Below are 25,453 nucleotides of genomic sequence, written 5' to 3' on the forward strand. Positions count from 1 at the left end.
ATAGATGAACACTGAAAACTGAGAATGAGGAGACAAAACTAACCCCTCTGCATTGTGAGGAGAAGACTAATGATGGTAGTGATAATGATTCCTAATGATTCCTTCCCCAAAATAGATTTTTTTTTATCATTTGTTATCCAAACTCATGCCATTACTCTTTTTTCCGTGCAATGACAGTTTGTAGTGGCCTTGGCTAGAGAAGCTGCAGGACAGAACCCCATCATAACAGTGGTCTGAATCAGTGGTTTTCAGTCCTGCTCCTGGAGACCCAGGGCTCTGCACAGTTTGGGTGTGTCCCTGATTCAACACACCTGACTGAGATCATCAGCTCCAGAGCAGAGTCTACATGAACCCAACTGAGTGTGTCACATATGTGCATTTGAGTTCTTAAACCATACGCTTTCAGAAGAAATGTTTCTCCTCTGCCAAAGCTCATTTGTGGTTACGTTCAGATTCATAGTGCGTATTAAATAAGGATAACTTTATTTGTACATTAAAGGTGTATGCAGTCCTAAGAGCTTTAAGACCTGTATGCTGTAAATGATGGACGAATGAACTATTCCCCATCCCTCCCTCCCTCCATCCATGATCTCTCCCATCCTTCCTCCATCTATCCCTCCTCCATCCCTCCCACCTTCCCTTCCTCCATCTAACAGGTGATTAGGGTGATTAGTTGCTCTTTTTAAAGAGAAATCTGAATGCATTCCATATACAAATACAGACTTGGTTTAATTTGTATGTTTGTGTAGGGTTAGGGTTAGGGTTATGGTTAAAGTGAAGGCTCGTGAAAGTGAAGGCTCGTCTTGTAAATAATGGTGGTGAGTTCTCCTTGATGTATGCAGAACAACATGAACTCTAATGAAGTGTAAACTCACTACTGATTCTTCAGGGAATGTTTACTTTATGGCTGTTCTTCAGCAGTAGCCATGATGGCAATAACCTGGAACTAATCGATCACTAAGGTGCAAGATATCAGACCACTCTGATAAACGTATTCTGGCATTTAAATGTCTAGACGGGACCTTCATCTCACTTTCCCAAGCAAACAATGATACTTTGTCTCATGATGTGTTAGATGTTGGACATGATGAGGAGTGAAAGTTTTTAATTTCCTGGAAGACTGGCGTTTGTGGAAGCAGCTGCTGGGATCAGTCATGAAGACTGTAATCTTCATGTTTTATTTTTTTTTAGGTTTTATTACTTTATTGTGTGTGATTGGCTGTTTACGTTACGTTGCTAGGTGACCAGATGATGATGTCACAGACATGTCTGAGAAATAACACTAAGATTTGGAGTTTCATTAGCTGATACTGATATTTAGAGAAGGCGGGCAAACTTTTACAACATCATTTATTAAACAATATTATAAAATAGTTAGATGCTCAGAATAAGAGTCACAGTACGTTACTGAAAACACTTTAATCATTTTATTTTATGCAACATTTCTTTTAAATGCTTTGGAATTAGCAGTTACCTGTAGATTTTTGAACAAACACACGTGGAAACCAACACTTGTGCAAATCGATTACGTACGTGTGAAAGCGAGACCATTTTTGTATGTGTAAATTACTAAACTACTCATGTGTGTTCAGATTCAATCCAGAACGCGGCAGCAAGATACATTTTTAATGAGCCAAAAAGAATACACGTCACACCTCTGTTTATCAATTTGCACTGGCTACCAATATCTGCTCGCATAAAATTCAAGGCATTGATGTTTGTCTACAAAACTACCACTGGCTCTGCACCCATTTACCTAAATTTGTTATTTCAGACTTATGTTCCCTCTAGAAGCTTGCATTCTGCAAGTGAACATCGTTTGATTGTGCCATCCCAAAGAAGCACAAAGTCACTTTTACAGACTTTTAAATTAAATGTTCCTCCTGGTGGAATGAACTCCCCAACTCAATCCGAGCAGCTGAGTCCTTAGCCATCTTCAAGAATCAGCTAAAACACATCTCTTCCATCTCTATTTGACTCTCTAACTTTAACACTCACTATTCTAATTCTATTCTTTAAAAAATCTAACTACCTTTCTAATCTTTTTGTGTTCTATTTTCTTTTCATTTATTATGCAATTGTATATGTATGTGTGTGTGTGTGTGTGTGTGTGTATAAAGACCTCTAACACTAGCTTGCTCTATTCTTTTTTTTTTAATTCTATGTTTTCTTTTTATTCATGATATTATTTAAAATCCCCTGCTACGTGTACTGTGTTAACCTAACTAAAACTTGTTATAGCACTTATATATCATTGCTCTTTTGGTTGTTTTTGATTGCTTCCACTGTCTTCATCTGTAAGTCGCTTTGGATAAAAGAGTCTGCTAAATGAATAAATGTAAATGTAAATGTGTGTGTGCGTGCGTTTATGAGGGTGTGTGTGTGTGTGTTTATGTGTGTGTGTGTGTTTGTTTGTGTGTGTGTTTATGAGTGTGTGTGCTTATCATTTATGTGTATGTGTGTGTGTGTGTGTGTGTGTGTGTGTGTGTGTGCGTGTAGCTGTGGACGTTTGCAGTGATATCAGTGCAGATGAGAGGAGTGTGTGTGATGGGACGCTCCTGACAGAAGTCTGTTATTCTGTTGGTCAGTCAAATGCTACATGGCTGCCAATGACAGACACAAAGTCAGCAGTCCCCTTTGACACACTCACACACATACACACACGGCTACTGCCCGAGTGCCATGTGTCTGTGTCTGCTCTACAGTCACTCTGTTCTCCGGGACACAGATGGCTCAGGATTCAGACTGTCCAGTCAAATCAATTATATACATACATACATACATACATACATAAAAATGACTTTGTTTACATCTGTAACATTCACTGGAATAAGTCAGATTAAGTATATTAAATTAATAAATAACCAAATAAAAATGAAAACATTAAATATCATTGCCTTTTCATTACACACATTTGAATTAGGCAGATTACTCTATAATCTGTAATCCACATGGTTTAAGCTAGTCTACTGGTGCTTTTTGTGCATTTAGCGTTTGACGCGAATTCGCGTCTGCCGCCCGAGTTGAAAATTTTGAACTTTGGCGTCAATTCGCGCCGCGTTAACCAATCAGGAGCCTGCTAGGAGTCACTCATTCAACAGTATAAAAGAACTCACTGTAGAGTCTGAACTGTCTATGTGTTGTTTGTTCATTTCATAAATCAGTCTTTTAGGTTGGTTTATGACTCTGCCAAGTCTAGTTTGAGTCACTACAGCCTCAACTCAGTCTTGGCTGTGAGCACACCACAGATTCCACATCTTGGATGACTTCATTCTTGTCATGTTGTGCTTGAGTTGAGTTAGAGTATTGACCTCCTTCTTCAGGCAAATCAACATCACTTGTCACATTTACATCACTTATCACTTTGACATCATTTATTTCCTGCAGGTTCCCAGCATCAGTGCCTGCCGAGTCCAGTATCTCAGAAACACAATCTGACACGTCAGGTAAGGCTGTACAGTTTGTATGTTTATCCTCCTCATCAAAACCACCAGGATTACTCAATACCCAGTTTGCAGTTCGGTCATCATGATCAACTTCCTGAAGATCAGTTTCATCATTCACATCATCATTCTTTTGATCAGATTCCTGATGTTCATCAACTGGTAGGAAGTTCACCGATAACAACAGATTTCTATGGACTACCCTCACTTTGTCAGAGTTGATTTCTCGAATCCTGTAAACATTGATATTAGGATACACTGCAGTGACTTCATATGGAGATGAATCCCATTTGTCAGAAACTTTTCTACCTTTTTCACCTCTGTTCGCAACCAACACTCTATCTCCAACAGCCAGTGGACAGCCTTTTACCTTTCTGTTGTAAAGTCTGCCATGTCGTTCCTGCTCTCTCAGAGTGTGCATCCTTGCTATGCGAGCTGCTTCACGCAAATCGGTCTTCAACTTGGACACAAAATCTTTGTAATCCACCACATCTTCATTAAGAAGCACATTCTGAAACAGGACATCAACTGGGAGACGAGGAACTCTGCCAAACATAAGAAAGAATGGCGCAAAACCCGTTGTCTCATGTTCTGTGCAGTTGTAACAGAAAGTAAGTTGCTGAAGCATCTGTGGCCATTTAGATTTAACTTTAGGGGGTAATGTCCTGATCATGCTTCCAAGAGTCCTATTGAACCTCTCAGCAATGCCATTACCCATGGGGTGGTATGGTGTTGTGTGTGATTTATCTACACCTGCCATGGTCAATAGTTCCTTGATCAACTTGCTCTCGAAATTAGCCCCCTGGTCAGAATGAATTCTTTTGGGGAATCCATAAACCAGAAAGAAGTCATTCCAGAGTCTACTCGCAACCTGTTTGGCTGATTGATTCCGGCATGGAAATGCGTGGGCCATTTTTGTAAAATGATCAGTCACAATCAGCACATCTACCGACTTTCCTTCTTTGACCTCTGCTGACCAAAAGTCAATGCAGACCAGCTCAAGTGGTTCTGATGTACGGATATTTTCCAGTGGAGCACAAGCATTGGGTTCTGAGGTTTTACCAACCACACATCGATGACAATTCTTCACATGATCATCGATATCTTTTTTCATACCAATCCAGAAGAATCGTTGTCTTGCTAGAGACAGTGTTCTGCTACGTCCTTGATGTCCTGCGGCATCATGGAGAAGCAGGTACAACAAACAGGTAGAGTTTCTTGTTTAACTTCGGGTCTCTCTTTACCTTATAAAGTACACCGTTACAGAAAACCAGTTTATCATGGTGTTTCAACAGTTTCCGCACACTTGTGGATTCCTCTGTTTGTTCTTTCTTAGATGGTTTCCGACATCTTTCAATGTAGTACAAAATCCGACTCAAGGTACTGTCTTTCTCCTGTTCAAACACGATGTTGCTGTGTTGCAAAGGAGGGCTAAACTGTTGTGGTTGCGAAATGGATGGCACTGTACCCAATACTTCACTCAAACCTCCAGTAGTGTGTGCTGCTAACACTGCAGAAACTTCCTGGCACCCAGAAGAACCTGAAGGTGAGAGTCCATCACTGGTTGGGTCACAAGAACATTTCCCATCCTTCTGCACCACCTGATGATTACTTGTGCACTTGAAAGCATCTTGGACAGTGTTGTCGACTACACCGCTAAGATCCTTCAAGAGAGACAAGTAGGGTTCAGTGATAAGGCGATGTCCTATGCAAGACTGAACAAATGGCTCACGGCTCAAAGCATCAGCGACAACATTTTTCCTTCCTGGGACATACTTCAGATCAAAACTGTAAGATGCAAGTTTTGCCACCCATCGTTGCTCACATGCATCAAGTCGGGGTTTAGTCAGGATATATGTAAGAGGATTGTTGTCGGTCCATGCCGTAAAGTGCCGTCCCCTCAGCCAATGGATAAACTTCTCACAGATAGCCCACTTTAAGGCAAAGAACTCCAATCTGTGAGCTGGATAGTTCATTTGTGAGCGAGACAGAGTTCTGCTTGCAAAGGCTATGGGTCTTGCAATCTCTTCACCTGGCAGAACCTGTGATAATACAGCTCCCACTCCGTCGAAAGATGCATCGACAGCCAAAACAAAAGGTCGGTCAAAGTCTGGGTGAGCCAGTGTTACATTTTTAGTTAGTTCTAGTTTTAGTGTGTGCAAGGCTTCTTCACAATCAGCTGTCCAGTCAGTCGCTGAAAGTTTGAGGTAATTAATTTTCTTTCTTGGATTACGTCCTTTTGTGACAGTTTTCTGTTTTACTGAACCTGATGTCAACTTGAATAGAGGCTTTGCTTTTGCTGAGCATCCTTCAATAAAATGTTGATAGTACAGAACCATTCCAAGAAAGGACCTGATCTTTTTCTGACATGGTGTTTTTCCATCAGGTTCCATCAGATCAGAAGCTTGAATATTGTTAATTGCCTCAACTTTACCAGGATCAGTCTTAATCCCTTCTTCACATACAATGTGGCCAAGGAATTTCACAGACCGCCTCAAGAAACAGCATTTCTTTGGAGCCAACTTTAGATTGTGATGTGACAACCGCAAAAGAACCAATTCAAGACGTTGTAGGGCTACTGACTCAGAAGGGGCAAACACCATCAAATCATCAAGGTAACAAAGAACGCTGCTGAAATTCTCATCTCCAAAAATAGACATCATCATTCTCATGAAAGTGGCTGGGCTATTAGAGAGACCCTGAGGAAGCCTATTATACTCATGAAGTCCAAATGGGGAAGAGAAAGCAGTGTACTTTTTGTGTTCTTCTTCTAGGGGGACATTGTAATACCCTGAGGTAAGATCCATGGTTGAGAAGAAGGTGTTTCCTCCTAAAGCAGCTAACACATCAGACTGGTGTGGTAAAGGATAAGCGTCTCTGATAGTCCTCGCGTTTAACCACCTAAAATCAGTGCAAATTCTGAGATCTCCATTCTTCTTCCAAACTAGTACGAGAGGGGAAGCATAGTCACTATGTGACTTGCGAATGATTCCTTTTTCCTCCATCTCATTCAAAGCTGTCCTCAATTTATCATACTGGCTTGGTGGTATACGCCTATATGGAAATCGGAAGGGTTTGTCATCCGTGAGATTAATGCGATGGACAAAGCCTTTAGCCTCTCCACAGTCCATTTTGTCTCTTGAGAAAACAGATTCATACTTCTCAATAATTTGCAACAACTTGTCTTTCCAGTGGGCTGAAACTTCACATGACTCCAAGTCAAGTTCACCAAGGTTCAAATCACTCAATCACTGGGATTGATGACTTTTAAGGGGATAGAACCATCTCCCCATAGTGGTGTAATGACCCTTCCGACCAATGTTTGCCTTGGTCTTGTTCTGGACTTGGTCGGTTCCACAATGACAGTGCTGCCTACTGACAAGACAGAAGACTGAGGTAGCTTACCCCAAACCAGATGTTCTGTTTGTGGCTCTAAAATCACACTCCTATGTAACTTTACTGTACCGACATTTTCAGGTATGGATTCGCCTCTCCATCTTTCTGCATTTGAGAAAAGAGATAGAAACATACAACACTCATCACTCTCATTGTTACTTGACTTAGACATGAGCCTCCAGTAACCATCAGTTTCTCTCAGTTGCATCAGAAGTCTCTTTATGACGTTTGTGCCCAAAATCATCTCTTCGGTCTGCCCAGGCACAACTAAAGCAGGAATTATCATGGAGCAACCGTACACTGTAGCTTAAAGATCATAGACTGCAGTGGGGGCAACACGATGGCCACCACAACCAACAATAACAATATCTTCTGCTGGCTGACTTATCATATCTGGGATATTTTTCACCACCCGTTCTTCAGTGGACTCGCTAATAGTACATGCCATTGATCCACAATCAATTAAAGCCTTAATGACGAGATCATTTTCAACTGAAACAGATGTGTAAAACAAGCTATCGGCTTTTGGAACTTTCTGAACACCCTGAAAGATGACCGTTTTGTCTGAAGTTACATCACTGAACATTTGACATAAAGACTCAATCCATTTCATCTTCAAAACTGGATATGGGAGATTCACTCTCAAGATCTACGTGATCCTCCCTCACACGTAGATCACTTAGTTTGACTGCTGGTTGGCTGAGGAAGCATTCTTCCTTTCCTTTGGACACCGGAATCTGGGATGGTCAGGCTAATAACACTGGAAACAGAACCTTTTGTCTTTACAGTGAGTAAAAGCAGAATGTGACATGTCCTTGCACACTAAGCACGGTGTATCATTCAAGCCTGGAATTCTTGGCATGGTGTTTCTCTTCCTATACTCCTTGCTCGCCTGTGCATTACTACTATTATTCATCAGAACTCTTTCCAACATATCGATCACTTTTTCCAGAGCCATGTTTTCTGACTGTTGTGACTGAAGTGAATCTTGTTCAGCTTTCACTGTGTTTGGGCCAGGACTTACACGCATCTCATTCATAGTGATTTTATTTTCACATTCAATCTGTCTGTTTCCTTGTCCAGTGGCTCTGAGATTTTTCTCTGAATGATACTCGTTAAGGATCTCTTGCACTTCATGAGCTGTCCATTTGTCAATGGTTTTTGAACGAAACGTCAGTGCTAGATCTGAATTTGGACAGTTCCTAATGAACATGCGTGTGACTTCGTTCAGTTGGTTGTCTAGTACCTTTCCCTGTTGTTTCAGACATTCAGCTGTGATGTCAGCAGTATGGTTCAGGTGTAACCAGTAATCAAAGGGATCCTCCCGAGGTTCTGGAAGAGTAGTGTAGAAATCTTGTAAAGGGACAGGAGAATATTGATGACAACTGAAATGCTTCCGCAATAAGGTGTAGATTGCATCTGGATTCGTTCTGATATCTAATCCGCTTGACAGTATCCCCACTTAAACAACATCTTTGGCTTTGCCTCTCAAGTGGATTAAAATTTCTTCACCTTGCTCTTCAGTAGGCAGAAACCCCTTTTTTATGAAGTTCTTCATGAGCTCCACCCACTCATCGAGTGTAACAGTGTCTGATGTATCGCCTCTGAAAGTAGGAGGATCTTTAACTTCCCTCTGACGCACTACTTGAATCTGTGATGCACTTGACATGGAGCACTGCTCAGGCGTGTATCTACTATTGTGGTTATTTTGAGTTTGCTTAGGTGCAACTTCTGATTGACTTTGCAAATTCAAATGTGTAAGGATACTATCTGCCAGTTGAAGGCCTACTTGCTGCACTATGTTACCCATCTGACTCATCATGTCACTGGTAAGGACTAGAGTTGATGTACTAATTGGCCGTGTAGTTTCAGAAGTGCAATTCACATTAACAGGGTTTTAATTAGCATTTGGCTCAAGAAATGCATTTGCTTCTAACCCCATACCATTGTTAGTGGCACCCATATTAGAGCTAATATCTGGGAAAGGAATAGGTGTCACTAATAGACCTCTCCCTCGACCAACACTAACCGGACTGCCCACATAACGAGATCCCGGTAACCTATTGTTTTCCATAATTAAGTAATAGGAGTATATAAATGGGAAAAGAAAAAAACCAATGTGTGTACTATATTATACTGCTGTGATACCCGGAGTCAATAAAATATCAAATCACTTCAGAGTGTCCATTCAAAAGTCTCTTCCCTCTTTTTTTTTTTTTTTTTTTTTAGTTTAAAGTCCAGCAATAACTAATAAAAGCTTAGCTGAAGGTCCTGTGCAGTGAAGAATGACGACAGGTCTGCCGGTCCGATGTTGGGATGATCTTCGACCACCTTGATTGAAGTCCTGAGTCACGGCACCAATGTGACCTTTGGTTAATCTGGCCCGGTTTGCCCCATTCTTCCACAGCACTCACACACACTCAGATTGTGGATGATGTTTTACTTCATTTCCCTGCACACAGAGCAGTGGAAAGAAGAGAATTGTGAGTCACGCTAATACAGCTCCATCCACAGCAGTTCCCTCTAGCTTTGCTGTTCTCAGTATAATGATTTACTCAAATTGTTGTACTTAAAACAACAAAAGTAAAACACATTTTGAAATGTAATTTCTCCAGGAAATTATACACACTTTTCCCAGTACTCTTTCTAGATGTAATGTTTTGTGATCATATAATATACAGAGTACAAAATAATCATCCATTTTACGGTAACAGTAGAATAAACTACAAGACACCATCTCCTTGCACTGAGGCTAATCAACGGCTTGCTAACGACCTGAATGAGTTTTATTGCAGATTTGAAACCCCCAACACCCATTCTGACCATCTCCCTGCACAACCATTAACACCTCCTGCAATCCCCCGTTCCACACCTACTGCTCTTCAAATCTGTGAAGATGATGTGCGCCAGGTCTTCAAGAAGAACAAAAGAAGAAAAGCACCAGGCCCAGATGGTGTTACACCAGCCTGTCTGAAAATCTGTGCTGACCAGCTGGCCCCCATCGTTTCACAAATCTTCAACAGATCCCTGGAGTTGTGTGAAGTGCCTTCCTGCTTCAAACGCTCCACCATCATCCCCATCCCAAAGAAACCCAAGATAACAGGACTTAACGACTACAGACCTGTGGCTCTAACATCTGTCGTCATGAAGTCGTTTGAAAAACTGGTTCTGGGTTATCTGAAGGACATCACTGGACCCTTACTGGACCCCCTGCAGTTTGCTTACCGAGCAAACAGGTCCGTGGATGATGCAATCAACATAGGATTGCACTTCATCCTGCAACATCTGGACAAAACAGGGACTTATGTGAGGATCCTGTTTGTGGACTTTAGTTCGGCTTTCAACACCATCATCCCAACAACCCTCCAGAACAAACTGACCCAGCTCTCTGTTCCTAGCTCTATCTGTCGGTGGATCACCAGCTTTCTGACAGACAGGCAACAGTTAGTGAGACTGGGGAAATTCACATCAAACAGCTGCTCCACCAACACTGGTGCCCCTCAGGGATTTGTTCTCTCCCCACTGCTTTTCTCCCTGTACACCAACGACTGCACCTCTAAAGACCCCTCTGTCAAGCTCCTGAAGTTTGCAGATGACACTACAGTCATCGGCCTCATCCAGGACGGTGATGAGTCTGCTTACAGACAAGAGGTTGAGCAGCTGGCTGTCTGGTGCAGTCTTAACAACCTGGAGCTGAACACACTCAAAACAGTGGAGATGATCGTGGACTTTAGGAGAAACCCACCTGCACTTTCCCCACAAACCATCATGAACAGCACTGTTACTGCAGTGGAGTCATTCAGATTCCTGGGAACTACCATCTCTCAGGACCTGAAGTGGGACAATCACATTGACTCCATTGTAAAAAAGGCCCAAGAAAGGTTGTATTTCCTTCGCCAGCTGAGGAAGTTTAACTTGCCACAGGAGCTGCTGAAACAGTTCTACTCAGCCGTCATTGAGTCTGTACTGTGTACTTCTATAACTGTCTGGTTTGGCTCAGCAACAAAATCGGACATCAGAAGACTACAGAGAACTGTTCGGACTGCTGAAAGGATTATTGGTGCTCCCCTGCCCACCCTTCAAGAACGGTATACATCCAGAGTGAGGAAAAGGGCTCATAATATCACTCTGGATCCCTCACATCCAAGTCACCCCATTTTTTAACTTTTGCCATCTGGCCGGCGTCTCAGAGCCGCAAACACCAGAACAGCAAGGCTCAAAAACAGTTTCTTCCCCCAGGCAATCTACCTCATGAACAGTTAAATGTTCCCCACTTATGCTTATGCAAACAAAATTGCAACATCCTTATATTTATTTGTTATCCCTCCATCCTAGTACATCCCTGCATCTTTTTCAATCCTATCCCATTATCATTTATAGCACAATTGTTTATACACTTATTTATTTCGCTAATTTTTTTTTTTTTTTTTTTTTTTTGTCTGTGTGTTGGTGTCTCTGTGTACTGGAAGCTTATGTCACTAAAACAAATTCCTTGTATGCGCAAACATACTTGGCAATAAAGCTCTTTCTGATTCTGATTCTGATTCTGATAAAATTGAATGGAAAACTAAGTAAAAGAATGAATTGAGAGCTCTACAAAATACAGTTTACAATAACCATTCTAAACATATGTAAATTCTTAAATGCTTTATGAAAATTACCTGCACACAGAGCAGTGGAAAGAAGAGAATTGTGAGTAATGCTAATACAGCTCCATCTGTTTGAGAAATGATTTCAGTTTTTTTTTAGAGAGCACATGGAAAAAAATGGCGCACATTAAAAGATAATGGAGTTCGTGCAAACAGAAATAAAACTATCAAATTACCCAAAAATACGAACAGAATACACACTCAAAAATCAATTAATGTCCACTGTGTGCAATCCCTAACATACATCTTCTAACATTCGATATAAAACCAGTATTTTTTACTTTTAATGTGGAGCTGCAACAGAAACGACTCCCTCTAGCTCTGCTGCAGTTCATTCAACTCCGTGTGCTATAGCGCCACCAGCGCAGCCAATAGGAAGCGCGATCACATTACAGCAGGATTTATTAAAGAACCCTCATCTATAATATTTATCCCGTTACATATATATATAACATATTAATAGATAAATTGAATAAAGGCCAAAGAGAAGAAACGTTTCATTTTACCCCAAACGAATTATATTTTATCTTGAACCACTAAAGACACAACAGAGCCAGCGGCAAATGTCAGAAGATCTATCCGAGGTGAGGCTGCTCTCGGCGGATACATGATGACGGAGCTCCCGCTGATCGCACGGAGCTCATCTCTGAGATCGGCGAAACACATTTTTTAAATAGACGCTGTCATTATAAATAAACCGCATATTTGAGTTTAAAACAACTACATTCTCGCCTGAAATACTTTTAAAACTACATTTCATGACACAATAACTGTAATATTTTGAACATTATCCGAATAAAAATGGCGGTTGAAAATGCTGCGTGAACTCAGCTGGCAGAAGCCCCCCCATGACGCGAATTCGCGTCTGTTGTGAAGTTAATTTCACGCGCGAATGAAGCGAATGATCTCAAAATGGTCAAGCGGCAAACTAGGCACGGTAGACGCGAATTTGACACTCTATTCGCGTTTGGTGTGAACACAGCATTACAGTAGGTTCACTCCGACTCTGCTGGATGCAGCAGGCCATCAGCACTGAAGAATCTAGGAACAAAACAAGCTATTTGACACAGAGCCAACAATATTTAGTCTGCAGTTCCAGGTTTATTAGATGGAAACAAGCTAGAGCAGGTGAAATGCAAAAAATAAATAAAATAACAGATTCATTGCGATATATGTTGTGAAAAAAATGCATATTAGATTACTTAACCTTTTCAGCGCTTCCTACATCTCTGTCAGCAGCTCCCTTCAGAAATATTGAAATCTTGGAAACTCCCTTCTGTTGTAGAAGGATTATTTTGTTACTCTTGAAATCGCAGAACAGTTTTATGTTTACCATAAAAGATCAAAACAACTTTAGTTTTCTGCCAATTTTCGCGCTCCTTGATAACGTGAAGTCATCGATAAACAGTAAAGTGTAAATGTTAAGGTTAAATAAATTAAGCCATTTCCAATCATCCATTGAAAGATTACCAACAAAACAGTCAAAAGCTATCATCTACAGATGAAGATTTGATTAAAAGCCCAAACTTTCATAAATAAGAGCACAATAGAGTTATCATACCTGACGATACGTCGTCTGAAAACGGTAGAAATGCTAACAGACTTTTTCGAAGACATTAAACCATTCCTATAAAGTAAATAAACAACAGTTTATTAACATCAAATAATACAAGTAAGAGAAGCGTCAACAACAGTTATAAGTAATATTTGTGTGATTTTATGGACTTAACTCATAGAATCTGCCAATGGCATAACACCTCTCCTCATTTTCATTTTGGCAAATCAAGAATCTTTTAATCCTAAAAAAGTTTTGAGCTTCGTCATTCAACACAACAGTGAAGGAATTGCGTTTAGATACACGGCTGTAATCTTCTGAGTGAACCACCTCGCCATTTGTAATGATTCGTTGAAAGTACTTTACCCTGCCTTTTTGTACCCCATAACGACTCAGTGCCATACAGTCATCTCTCCTAAGTAATCGCACTTCAGGACGATCGAGTGCAGTGACATCACATGTGCGAGTTACATGTTTCAGCTGTTTTGGTCTTGTCAGAGTTTCAAAGATCTCCTTGCATTCATTTGAGGCATGTTTTAGGATAGTCTGACCATAAAAAGGTAAAGCCTTTTGTAACCAAAAGGTTTTGACAATCTGCAGTGCAACCCCTTGAGTGCTTTTGATCATGTCAAGTAGTTTAGCATTATAAGACTCAAATACAAAGGCAGAGTGAGCCCACAAAGGCCCCCAGTTAACTACACTTCTTGGTAAATGGAGGCAAAGATGGACATTATAAGACATATTGGCTTCCCCATAGTATACCTCCATGTCCTTCACAAAATCTGTTAAAAGTGCCTCAGACTCAGTAATCTGGTCTCTGGTTATATTTTCACTCAACAGAAGTGATACACCCTTCACTAGTTTGGACCAGTGATTCAGTAGTGGTTCTGGCAAGACACCTTTTAGTACAGGCAAGCTATAATAAAAGAGCCACATGTACCACTCGTGGGCTTTCCAGAATTTCCTCAATGTGACTGACCTTGGCACACGAGGTACATTACATGGTGGTTTAATCTTTAAAAGCAACTCGTCTATCATTTTGTAGACCTACCTATATACCAGTGCTTTTCATGGTTTTCACTGTTTAACCACAGCCCTGTAACAGTTCTTGCAACACCCAGAAGTACTGAATGCATGTAGTCTGGCACAGACCCTTCAATGACATCAAAACTGGGAAGCCGACACAATGCACTTGGTCCTTTGACACCCATAACAGGCTGTCCAGACTCTAATGCAGCTTCTACAAATTCATTTGTCTGTTCCTGACTGCGAAGCTGGAGGTCTTTCTGAAAAGGATATACACGAGTAGATCCTCTGCCCTTTTCAATACATTTTCCTTTGTGAAGGCAATAGGAGCAGCCATATTCACCATTGAACTGTTTGACATTCTGTATTAAAGGTCTGGCAACTGAGTCACTCATCAGAACTAGAGGGATTACTTTTGTATTGATAGAAACACCTTTGTCATCTTCCCACGTGAAACCACTGTCCTCTAGTTTTACACATTCCTCTACAAAAGGATTTAAGAATGTTCTCATATGAGGCTTCTTATCCCCAAACCACAGTCCACAAAGGAGTACATTATCCTGTCTCATTTTCAACGGCAACTCATTAATGGTACATAAGAGAGGCCAAATACTACAAGGGGACTTTTTAAAAACTGGCACACCATCACAGCTAAATGTCAAGGTAAGGGTTGAAAGGGGCGTATCTGAACCACTTAAAGCTTTCTGATACAAAAAACCATCACAAATATCACTGAGAGATGTTGATGTTTCTTTTTGCCTTTTTACCAATTCGTCTGCAATTCCTGGAATTTTCAAAAGATTTTTTATCTGATCTTCCAAGGAGAGGTATATGAAAAAATTATTGGTGAACCTGCTGGCTTTGTCATGAGTAATGTTGCATTGAACACAATGAACATGGTCCAGTTCAGCTGACATTATGTCATTGCACTGGTCACACACATAACATATTCTCATAATGTCTTTGGTATAATCGAAAGCTTTGTAAAAGGAGTATTTTGTTCTGCATACCGAATCATTACCACCAACAACATTTAGGATTCTCATAATATCTCAAGACAGTCATTGGTCAAATTGTGTTTGAGCTTAAGTGCCAGAAGTAGTAGTTGGGTTTGCTCTTTTGTTTGACCTGAATCCGCTGGATCCTCTATCTGAACAGGACTGGAAGTGCACTCTTCATCAGGAGTAGTTAGCTGGATGTCTTCTGGGATGGTGTCTGGGAATGGCTAAAAAAAAAAAAAAAAAAAAAAAAACGAGAATTATGGGTCCTGTTAACATCACATTAATACTCTTTGAAGAGATAACAAGTCTTGAAAACAGAAAAATAAGATGTTACTTGTTATAAAGGAGAAATTAATTAAAAAGGATAGTGAAAGTTCTGTAATCCTTTACTCACCCTCAAGTTGTTCTAAACCTGTAAGATTTTCTTCCCTGTTGAACACAACATACGGTAAGCTATTTTGAAGAATGCAGGTAGACAAACAGTTAATGGACCCCATTGACTTGCATAGTATAAATTCTATAAAACAGAAATACAGTGCAAGTCAACAGAGAACAGAAACTGTTTTGTTACCAACATTCTTTAAAATATCTTATTTTGTGTTCAACAGAACAAGGAAACTACAGGTTTAGAACAACATGAAGGTGAGTAAATTAGCATTAATTAATTAATTAAAGGGATCTATCAATTGTAAACTGTGAAAATTACCAGAACCATACCTTATGACATTCCTTGATAACATTCTCAAGGTCTTCTGCTACCTTAATTCTGAAAAAGAAAAAAACATATACAGTAATGAATAAAATGTAAGTGCTTACTGCTTTAAAAAAATTCTAAGTTTACTGCCATTAATGCCTCCAAAACATAGCAAAAAGTGCCAAGCTGTAACTTTTTTTAATAATTACATTTTTAATAATTACTTGCTTGATAGTAATATCATAGTTTCTGTTTTTGAATTCAGTTAGTCATCTACAACTGATTCATAAAACCTAATTACTAAAAAGAGTCACTCATAAAAAGATAACTATAGCGATACATATAAAATATATATATGCTTTAAGAATCATTCTAAAAATAAATTTCACACCACAACTATTATACACCTAACATTATATTATTCAAGAACATGCAGAGAAATCGGACATACTCGCGCTATAAATCATGTAAGTGTAAACTCCTAGTAAGATCGCGAGTACTAGGGTGTCATTTGGGACAGGGCCTAACACGTGAATACCGTTAATACGGGAGCCGGGGTACACCTTTATCTTTTTTTAGTTTATGGGTTGTACACGTTATGCTCTGAGGAATCAAAAGAACCGACTATGAATTATTGGTGACTAACTTGTTCGCACCATAAGCATCAGAAACAAAAGTACACCCGGCCAGAACGGCTGATTGAGGAAAATTGTAATGGCGTTTTGGTTGGTGTTAATAGACCTAGCAGTGGGAGAAATTTTATCCACACACCTTTTTTTAAGGGCCCATCTTCGTATGGTTCTTGGAGGAATTTCCTCTTCAGCATCAGTTAGATACCGTTTATACGAAATCCTGTGTAGAGGCTCGCTCATTGTGTCTGTAAATCATATGTGACATATTGATGAAATTAAGAACAACATTATTGAGGATTAATCGTAAAACCCGAAGGGTTAAAGTTAAACATGTCTAATAAAGATAGAATGTATTGTGACATGCTTACCAAGTAGTCTTTCAGAGAATAAAAAAAATGCATCGTCTGAAATCCATCCATCAACGCGCGCAGCCACGCCCTGTATGCATGGCGCAATGCCTTGATGATATAATAAAACTACATAATTAGATTTAATTTAAAGGTAAAATAATATATTTAAGAGAATCCTAAAATGTTTTAATGTAAGTGCAAATACATTATAAAATGTCAACAATTTAGTTAATTAAAAAAGCAGTATGATGACGTCATTAAGAAAAAAAAAAACCGTTGCCTGAGGCGCGAATTATGTGACTGCACCGAGTATAGGAGACGGGAAGAAACAAGTCGATTATGTTCGCGCTAATTAAGTGGGTGGAGGATGAAAAATTCTCAATTCTTCCAACTGCACACATTAGAGGATTTGATGAGGATGAATACTCAGCGGGTCTAGAAGAAAATGACGTTTACTTTGTGGAGAGGCACCAAGGCGTCAAAGAGCCGAAAGGCGGGTGGCCGGTTTTTGAGGCCTCCATCATCAAGATAGCAGGTAACGTTACCTATTTTTATTATCCTATCCACCTTATTCCTGACGAGCATACTGCGTTTTGATTTATGGCAGGTAACTTACTTCCCGTTTTGGGGAACTTCCATTCCATGAGTAGGATAATGTCCCCAGTTTTTTAAATAAACGTATTGTTGCATTTATAGAGCTTTGACAAGACCCGTAAGACTTTTGTTCATCTTCGGAACACAAATTAAGATATTTTTGATTAAATCTGAGAGCTGTCTCACTCCTCCATAAGGGATTGAAACTTGCTGGCCCAGAATAGTTATTAAAGTAATCGTTAATATAGTCCAAGTGACTAACGTTACAGTGGCTGAGCCACTTGGACTATTTTAACGATGTCTTTAATATACTCTTATGTCATCCTTTATTATTCTGGATACTCTTATAACAAGACGTCAGTAAAATATTCATTAAAAAAAAAAAAAATATATATATATATATATATATATATATATATATATATATATATATATATATATATATATATATATATATATATATATCAGGACCGTGTTGTGACTTGATCAGCATTATTCTATCTCTTCAGAAAGGGAGAGAACGTTACAAATAACACTTAAGGAGCTTGAAGAACAGCTACCCAAGCCAGACACTCTTAAGAGAAAGAGTAAACCTTCAATGAAACTCCTAGAGGCCGCAGATGTGAGAGAGGAACCAGCAGCTAAGAAAAAGGTTAGTGTTTCCCATATGTGAATATATTTATATATGTTATATATAACATATTTATGGATACATATAAATGTACTTGTTTACAGTCAATGATGTGTGTTTAAGGGACAGCTCACAGACCTACCAAATGATCTAAAGTTGTGGAATGAAAGAAAAATTGAACATCCGCAGCGTGTGATAAATGCTGAGAGAAGAGAACATGAATTTAAATAAAGAAAATGAGAGGCTGAAAAATGAAATACTTAAAAGTAAGTACTGTTATATTACTATATATATTTAAAATGAAATACTTGATAGTACTCTGTACTATATATATTTATAACGTTATGTATATGTGTGTTTAATTTTACGTTCACAGAAATCCCACCTCTCCTTCTGGCTACAGAGCACTTACTCCAGGAGGTTAGAATAATTGTTTACATGATGTAACAGTTATGCCTTAATTTATTTTACTAATGACAATGCTCCACATTTCCTTACCTTTTAAAACTTTTTAAGACCATTGGAGTTTTTTGCTTGCTCTGTAGTAATATTTCTGCCTACTTATTTCAGCCCATGAAGTCAAATGCAGATGCCCCTGACGTAGGATTTAAATCTAATTAAATAATTTGTTTGTCATTATCGTTATTGTTGTTGTTGGTGCAGTTTACAATAGCTTGTGGAATCTGTTGCAGATGTTCATGATGTCAAAGACTCCATCTCATGTTCCCCTCTCACATGCTCCTAAAGTAAGTATTAGCTGCTTTTTATGTAATGTCTATGCCACAAGCTATTATGTCACATACTAAGCACAACTATTGAAATAATGACTTTTCTAATAGATTTTTTTTTACATTTATAATAAACCAAGAAATTAATTAAAATAATTAAGAAATTACAACAGAACAAGTTGTACTTCATACCACAGCTACATGCAAACTACTATACTGTATATTAAATCTCTGCATTTTGTGGTATAATTATCCTGCTACAAGAGCCACAGTTACATCTTTAGATCAGTAGATAAACTTATATTGTAAACAATTGTCCAGTACTATTGCTAACATATCCATTTACCATATTCATTTTTAGCCTGTGGAATCAAATGCAGATGTCCTTGATGTAAGTTATGCATTTTAACTATTGTCTTTATTTTATTTTTTACATTCATATATACTTGTCAAGTCAGAAACATTATTCATAGCATCCTAGTGATTTGAACATGACTGTGCTAGATAAACAATAGTTCACCTAAAATTGACATATCTCATAATTTACTCACCTTTGTGTTTACTCATGTTTGTGTGACTTTTTTCCTCAGCATATGTCCTGATGGAGATATGGTGACTATATGCATATATAGTCATTAACATAGTGTTTAAAGGTATAGTTCAGCCAAAAATTAAATTTCTGTCATTAATTTCTCACCCTCATGTTGTTCCAAACCCGTAAGACCTAAGTTCTTCTTCGGAACACAAATTAAGATATTTTAGATGAAATCTTAGAGATTTCTGACCCCACAGAAAAATCATTACCACTTTTCAAGGCCCAGAAAAGTAGTTGTTGTTAAAATATTGTTAAAATACATTGTTAAAATATTCCATGTGACTCCAGTGGTTCGAGCATAAATTTTGTTCCAAAAAAAAAAAAAAAAAAAGAGTCTTTATTCAGTTCTTACAATTTATTCTCTTCCGTATCAGTCTCTGAGGCTGTTATTTTTTTATGCAAAAAAAGTATTCTCGTCGCTTCATAACATTAAGGTTAAACCAGTGGAGTCACATGGACTATTTTAACAATTTATTTGGCCTTGAAAGTAGTTATGATGATGTATGATGTCTATGGAGGGGTCAGAAAGCTCTCGAATTTCAACAAAAATATCTTAATTTGTGTTCAGAAGATGATCGAAGAGCGAAAGTCTTACGGCTTTGGAACGACATGAGGGTGAGTAATTACTGACAGAAATTTCATGTTTGGGCGAACTACCCCTTTAACACATGCACAGAGCACTAGATGGAGTAATTTTGGAGGAATGCTTTGGTCTGTTCTCACCCAAAATCCACTAAATTGCTTCAGAAGACATTTATTAAACTACTGGGGTCTTACTGGAACTACTGGAAACTTACAATTAAGTTTTTTCTGTCTTTTTCAGAACATGTAAACTTTGTACCTATTCACTTGCGTACACCAAATATATATATATATATATATATCCATACATATCTATATACCCGTCCCGTATATACCTCCATCAAAATATGAGTCACAAGTCTTAACAAGGAGTAATGTTTTGATAGTTGTGCAACATTGTGATATTTGATACTTGTAAAATAGATTTTATGAGGCTCAGTGTTGTGTATTGTTTTTAATGAGTATTCTGCTTTACAGGTGTCAAAGGCTGCATCCAATGCTTCTCTGTCTGCTAAAGTAAGTATTTTGTTTTTGCCTTGCCAAAATACATGGTGTAGTTACGAGTCATTGCTTTGTTAATTCTTAAAGGAACACTCCACCGTTTTTTGACCAAGTATGGTGACACAAAACAAAACGTGGCGCTTTTCTAAGCGGGTAAAAAGGATAACTATAATGTATGGTAGGGGTTCTCCGATCACGATCGGCCGATCGTTAATGCCCATCTCGTCAGTAAAGCCGGTTCTCTAATCAGCGGTTAATTCCATCATGGTGCGTGATTTCTCATAGAGCAGCTGTTACTACACAGAGCCGTTGTTAACTGAGGAGATGGCGCAAATCACGTTAATTTTCAGCGTTTTTTGGCGCATCTCCTCAGTTAACAACGGCTCTGTGTAGTAACAGCTGCTCTATGTGAAATCACGCACATGATGGAATTAACCGCTGATTAGAGAACCGGCTTTACTGACGAGATGGGCATTAACGATCGGCCGATCGTGATCGGAGAACCCCTAATGTATGGCGGAATAGCACTGGGAGCATTTCGACTCTGCGCAAGTAATATCATCACTCCTGAAAATCTTCTCCCCCTCTCCCTCTCACTTCTGTCATTAGAACCAACGTGACTTTTTACTTTATCCTTTTTACCCGCTTAGAAAAGCGCCACGTTTTATTTTTTGTCACCATACTTTGTTGTGTAACTTGTGTAACTGTATTTAAATAGAGAAATGTGGAGGTGTTTGGTCGCTTCTAACTTCATCTCTGTCTGGTCCCTAATGAATGAACTGGGCTAAGTTAAGTGCTATCAAAGAGTCTCCATGCGCCAGAGCGATTGGGACGAGAGAGGTGTGTATCAACTCGTCTTAGTTAAGGGAACAACGGTGGAGTGTTCCTTTAATAAAGTATGTAAAGGTTTGTAGGTAAGCTCTTCCTCCTTTCCTTTAGAGTTTACCAGCAACAGTCTGTCTGTAATAACATTGTTGACTTTCATTTTGATTTAATGTTTTTTTTTTTTTTAAAGTGTTCCAGTGATGCTAATTATGTAAGTACTTTTTGCTGAGGATTTAGGTCTGTACATACAGATTTTTTATTCATTTCTGCAATGGGTGAAATGGCTAAATAAAAACTTAAACAAGTTTTAAAGATTTGATTTGAAAATAATGTATATTATAAATCTCTTTTTATGTGATCACAACCACAGGTGGAGTTAGCACATGGCACGGGCATAAAAATCCTCAAGCATCAATGGACTTCTGCCCTGCAGGCCCAAACAGCCACTTCAATGGTGCGTGTTCTTTTAATGGCCGCCTTCCCACTAGAAGTTCTGATCCACAGCAATTTGAAAGGTAAACAGTTTCAAGGCCAAGTCAAATTCTTAGATATTAATCTGAGTAGTGTAAAAAAAAAAGGCTAATTCTACATCTAACATATCCATACAAATATCTTTCAAACCCAGTTATTTTTCTTTACTTTCAATGTTGAGGTGAACAAAAATATTTGGAAATCTATAACTGGTCAGAAGACAATTGTGCATGCCCTCTGTACCCTATACAAATGTTTGTGTATCATGTATGGTCTTTTGTAGGGGGAAAGAGTAAAACTGATGGTAGTGCAGAGAGAAGACATGCCCTTGACAAGGAAACCATGGGAGCCATATTTGGTAAATCAAGACTTGCAGTGTGTCTGAAATATTTGAGTAGATTTGTATTTGAATTTACAACCGTTAAAAAAGTACATTCTATATGAATGAATTTCGGACATTGGTAAGTTACATGACAGTAACAACATGGTTGATTTAGTGGTGTCATTTACGCCGCTTCACTGCTTGCTCCATAGAATTTAATTGAAAACGCTGGCTCTGCTCTGCACCAGTGGACACCTGGCCGTCATTAACATAGGCAGTGGCAAAATATGCAGCAATGGAGCGACAGAAATCTCAAATGTTATTAAAATATCTTCAGTTATGTTTAGAAGATGAACGAGAGTCTTAACAGGGTTAGAACAACATGAGCATGAGTAATGACAGAATTTTTATTTTTGGGTGCATGAACTAACCCTAAAATATATCAGTAATTTTTTTTGTCTCTTACAGTGGCAGTCAAGAAGAGGTTTCCCAATGTGTCCAGAGGAGCTTTGGGTATTGCAGTGAATTCCAAGCTGGGGGAACTGAGACTGCTTGAAAAAAAAAGGAGCTAATTTTGTTATTGTTTTTTTGCTGCTGTTTTTTATTTTATAGCATGTTCCTTACTTGATTTTTATTCAGGGGTGTTATATGCTCACATTTTAGACAGAAAATAAAGATTTTATTCAAATGTTACATTGTGAATGTATTTTCTTGGATTGAAATATATGCAGGGCAATATATATATATATATATATATATATATATATATATATATAAAAATGGCCAAAAATGTATTTGTAGAAAATATATTTATGTAAATATATTCTGAAATATATTTTTTGGCCATTTTTTTTATGTTTTCAAATAGATTTTGAAATATATGTAAAAAACTAAAAAAATGGCCAAAAATGTATTTGTAGAAAATATATTTATGTAAATATATTCTGAAATATATTTTAGGAAATATATTTTTTGGCCATTTTTTTTATATTTTGAAATATATTTGAAAATATATTTAAAAATATTTTCTTACCGTATGGGGAGAACCGGAGAAGTCCAAATATTACCTTCTATATGTTTACAGGATTTATAATATCACTTCATATGCAAATAAGATATACACTGCTATTATCACTATACTACAAATGTTAACTGAGCCAGTGGATTTGAAACCTGTGTATGTTTCGGTCCTGTTGAATTAAATACACTAATGTTCACTATTGTTCACGAGATGAAAGTTGAACTCATGGTGTGTATACACAGCTATATAATGTATTTTATCTTACCAAATATGTAAATGTACAAATTACTTATTTCTCGAAGATGTTTGCATTGTTATTATTATTTTTATATTAAATATTTACCTCGTGAGACGTGGGCTGCGATTTATCTTCAGAAGTATCCATTTCTCAATTGTACACATACATCAGTCTGTTTCATCGTTATTTTCACAAGATTATTTTACACAGTAAAAAATACGTGACTTTTAATATCTGTTTAATCTGATAATTAATGCAAAACAATAACAATGGCTACTCGTAGACAGATAATGATTTATGCTGCAGATCTTTCACAAAACAAATAACCAGATAAAAACACACATGAATGCAAACAGCGATCTTTTATGTAAGGCAAACCTACCATAATTATACTACGTTTAATTGTACAGTTAGTTATAAATTATGTTATCAAATAAAGTTAATAAAACATGCTTTATCAGAAATCTCTGAGTCGTTTGACAGTCAGAAACATGTATCTTACATAACAGAACAAAACCAGCTCTTCGAAAATGAAAAGTATTGCATATTTGAGAGGTTTGTGTTTGAAAAAAGAAATCCCTGTGGACCTGAACTGACGCTGATCCACATAATCAACAGAAGAATAAAGCAATCTCCGCGTTGTATCTTGATGAATTTCCCCACAGAGGTACGTGAAAATATAGGGAGGATGTTTCCCCATGTTTTTGATATACAAATATCGGCTGTTAAATTTGAAAATCTTTAATTATATACATCTAGCTAAGTTTCATATGTAAGTTTCCCTTACAGTCAATGCGAGCGTCGCAAGACCGGAAATAAGTACGCACACACTCGCGTCGCTGAAGCTCGCCGGCGCCATCTTGTGCAACTAACCCATTATGAACATACTGGTTTGTAGTGCAAACAGTTTTACCGTTTACTGCACTTTGTTTTTCTTGTTATTTCCCTATAACCATGACCATAAGTCTCACACATTCACATACAATTGCCTTGTGGATAGAATTAGATCACTACATAATTCAAAATGTCATTCAATTATGATATTGCTAAATTAAAATTCATTTTGTAGTTCTATAGCCCAGTGCAAAATGCCAGGCCTACACATAATAGTGTGACAAAGTGGCACTTTTATAGTTTAAGATTTTGTATTGTTGCTTTTACGAACACTCATATATGTATGTAAGTGTGTGTGTATATATATATATATATATATATATGTGTGTGTGTGTGTGCGTGTATAAGGTGCATCTTGAAGAAATGTGAATATCATGAAAAAAGCAAATTTTTTGTAACTTTTTTATTTAAAAGTGAAATTGTCATATATTCTAAAGATTCATAATTTTTTTTTTTTTATGATTAGAGCTTAATTTAATGAATGTAATTATTGCATTTAAAAGTATAAAAAAGGAATTAAACAAATATTATTTAATTCTTTAAAATTATTTTTAGAGAAACTTTGTCCTGTGGTGTGACAGTACAGGTGTCACAATGGAGGACTTTTTTTTTTTTTTATCACACCAAAGGACGATTCAGCCTTTTCTGTCAATTAATGACCTTGCTATTCCAAGCTAACCTGTCATTAGTGGCACGCAAGACACATTTGCAAAATTTTCTAGGATTATGTAGCTTAACATGCACTTTTTAATTAAAAATATATATAATTTAGGGGTGTCATATTAATGCACAACAAAGCATAAAACATTTGTAGTGGTTCCAAAAAAGTTCAAAGGACATGGTGTCACACCAGAGGACATGGTACAAAAATGTAAAAAAAATCAAATAACATTGCAGCTTCATAAAAGGTCCGTGCAGGTCAAATAAATGTGTGTATGTATTTATATTACGTGTCCTGAAATATTATGGGCGTCCAGTACTCAAAATAGTTTTAGAACCACTGACTGGTAAAGTAAGGTGATCTGCGAGGACGTGTCTTCAGAAAATGGCACATCTGGTCACTTGGTATTGGCCATATCTGGCCCACATGCAACAAGCCAGAACTCAACCTAAAACCGGTTTGTCACACACGGGCCAGATCTGGCCCACACACAGCAAGCCACGACTCAAATTAAAGCCGGTTTGTCGCACACGGGCCAGATCTGGCCCAGAAACAGCAAGCCACGACTCAAATTAAAGCCGGTTTGTCGCACACGGGCCAGATCTGGCCCACACACAGCAAGCCACGACTCAAATTAAAGCCGG

At 38.1% G+C, this 25,453-nt stretch overlaps 1 long non-coding RNA gene across 1 annotated transcript; it reads left to right on the plus strand.

Moving 5' to 3' along the window:
- Window positions 1-21,270: 21,270 nt before the first annotated feature.
- LOC127944197 (uncharacterized) lies at window positions 21,271-22,585 on the plus strand. Its single transcript, XR_008150301.1, has 3 exons — window positions 21,271-21,717; window positions 21,957-22,031; window positions 22,464-22,585. It is a non-coding gene; the product is annotated as an uncharacterized LOC127944197 (long non-coding RNA).
- The last annotated feature ends 2,868 nt before the right edge of the window (window positions 22,586-25,453 follow it).

The sequence above is a fragment of the Carassius gibelio genome, chromosome A3 (assembly GCF_023724105.1).
Source record: "Carassius gibelio isolate Cgi1373 ecotype wild population from Czech Republic chromosome A3, carGib1.2-hapl.c, whole genome shotgun sequence".
NCBI lineage: Eukaryota > Metazoa > Chordata > Actinopteri > Cypriniformes > Cyprinidae > Carassius > Carassius gibelio.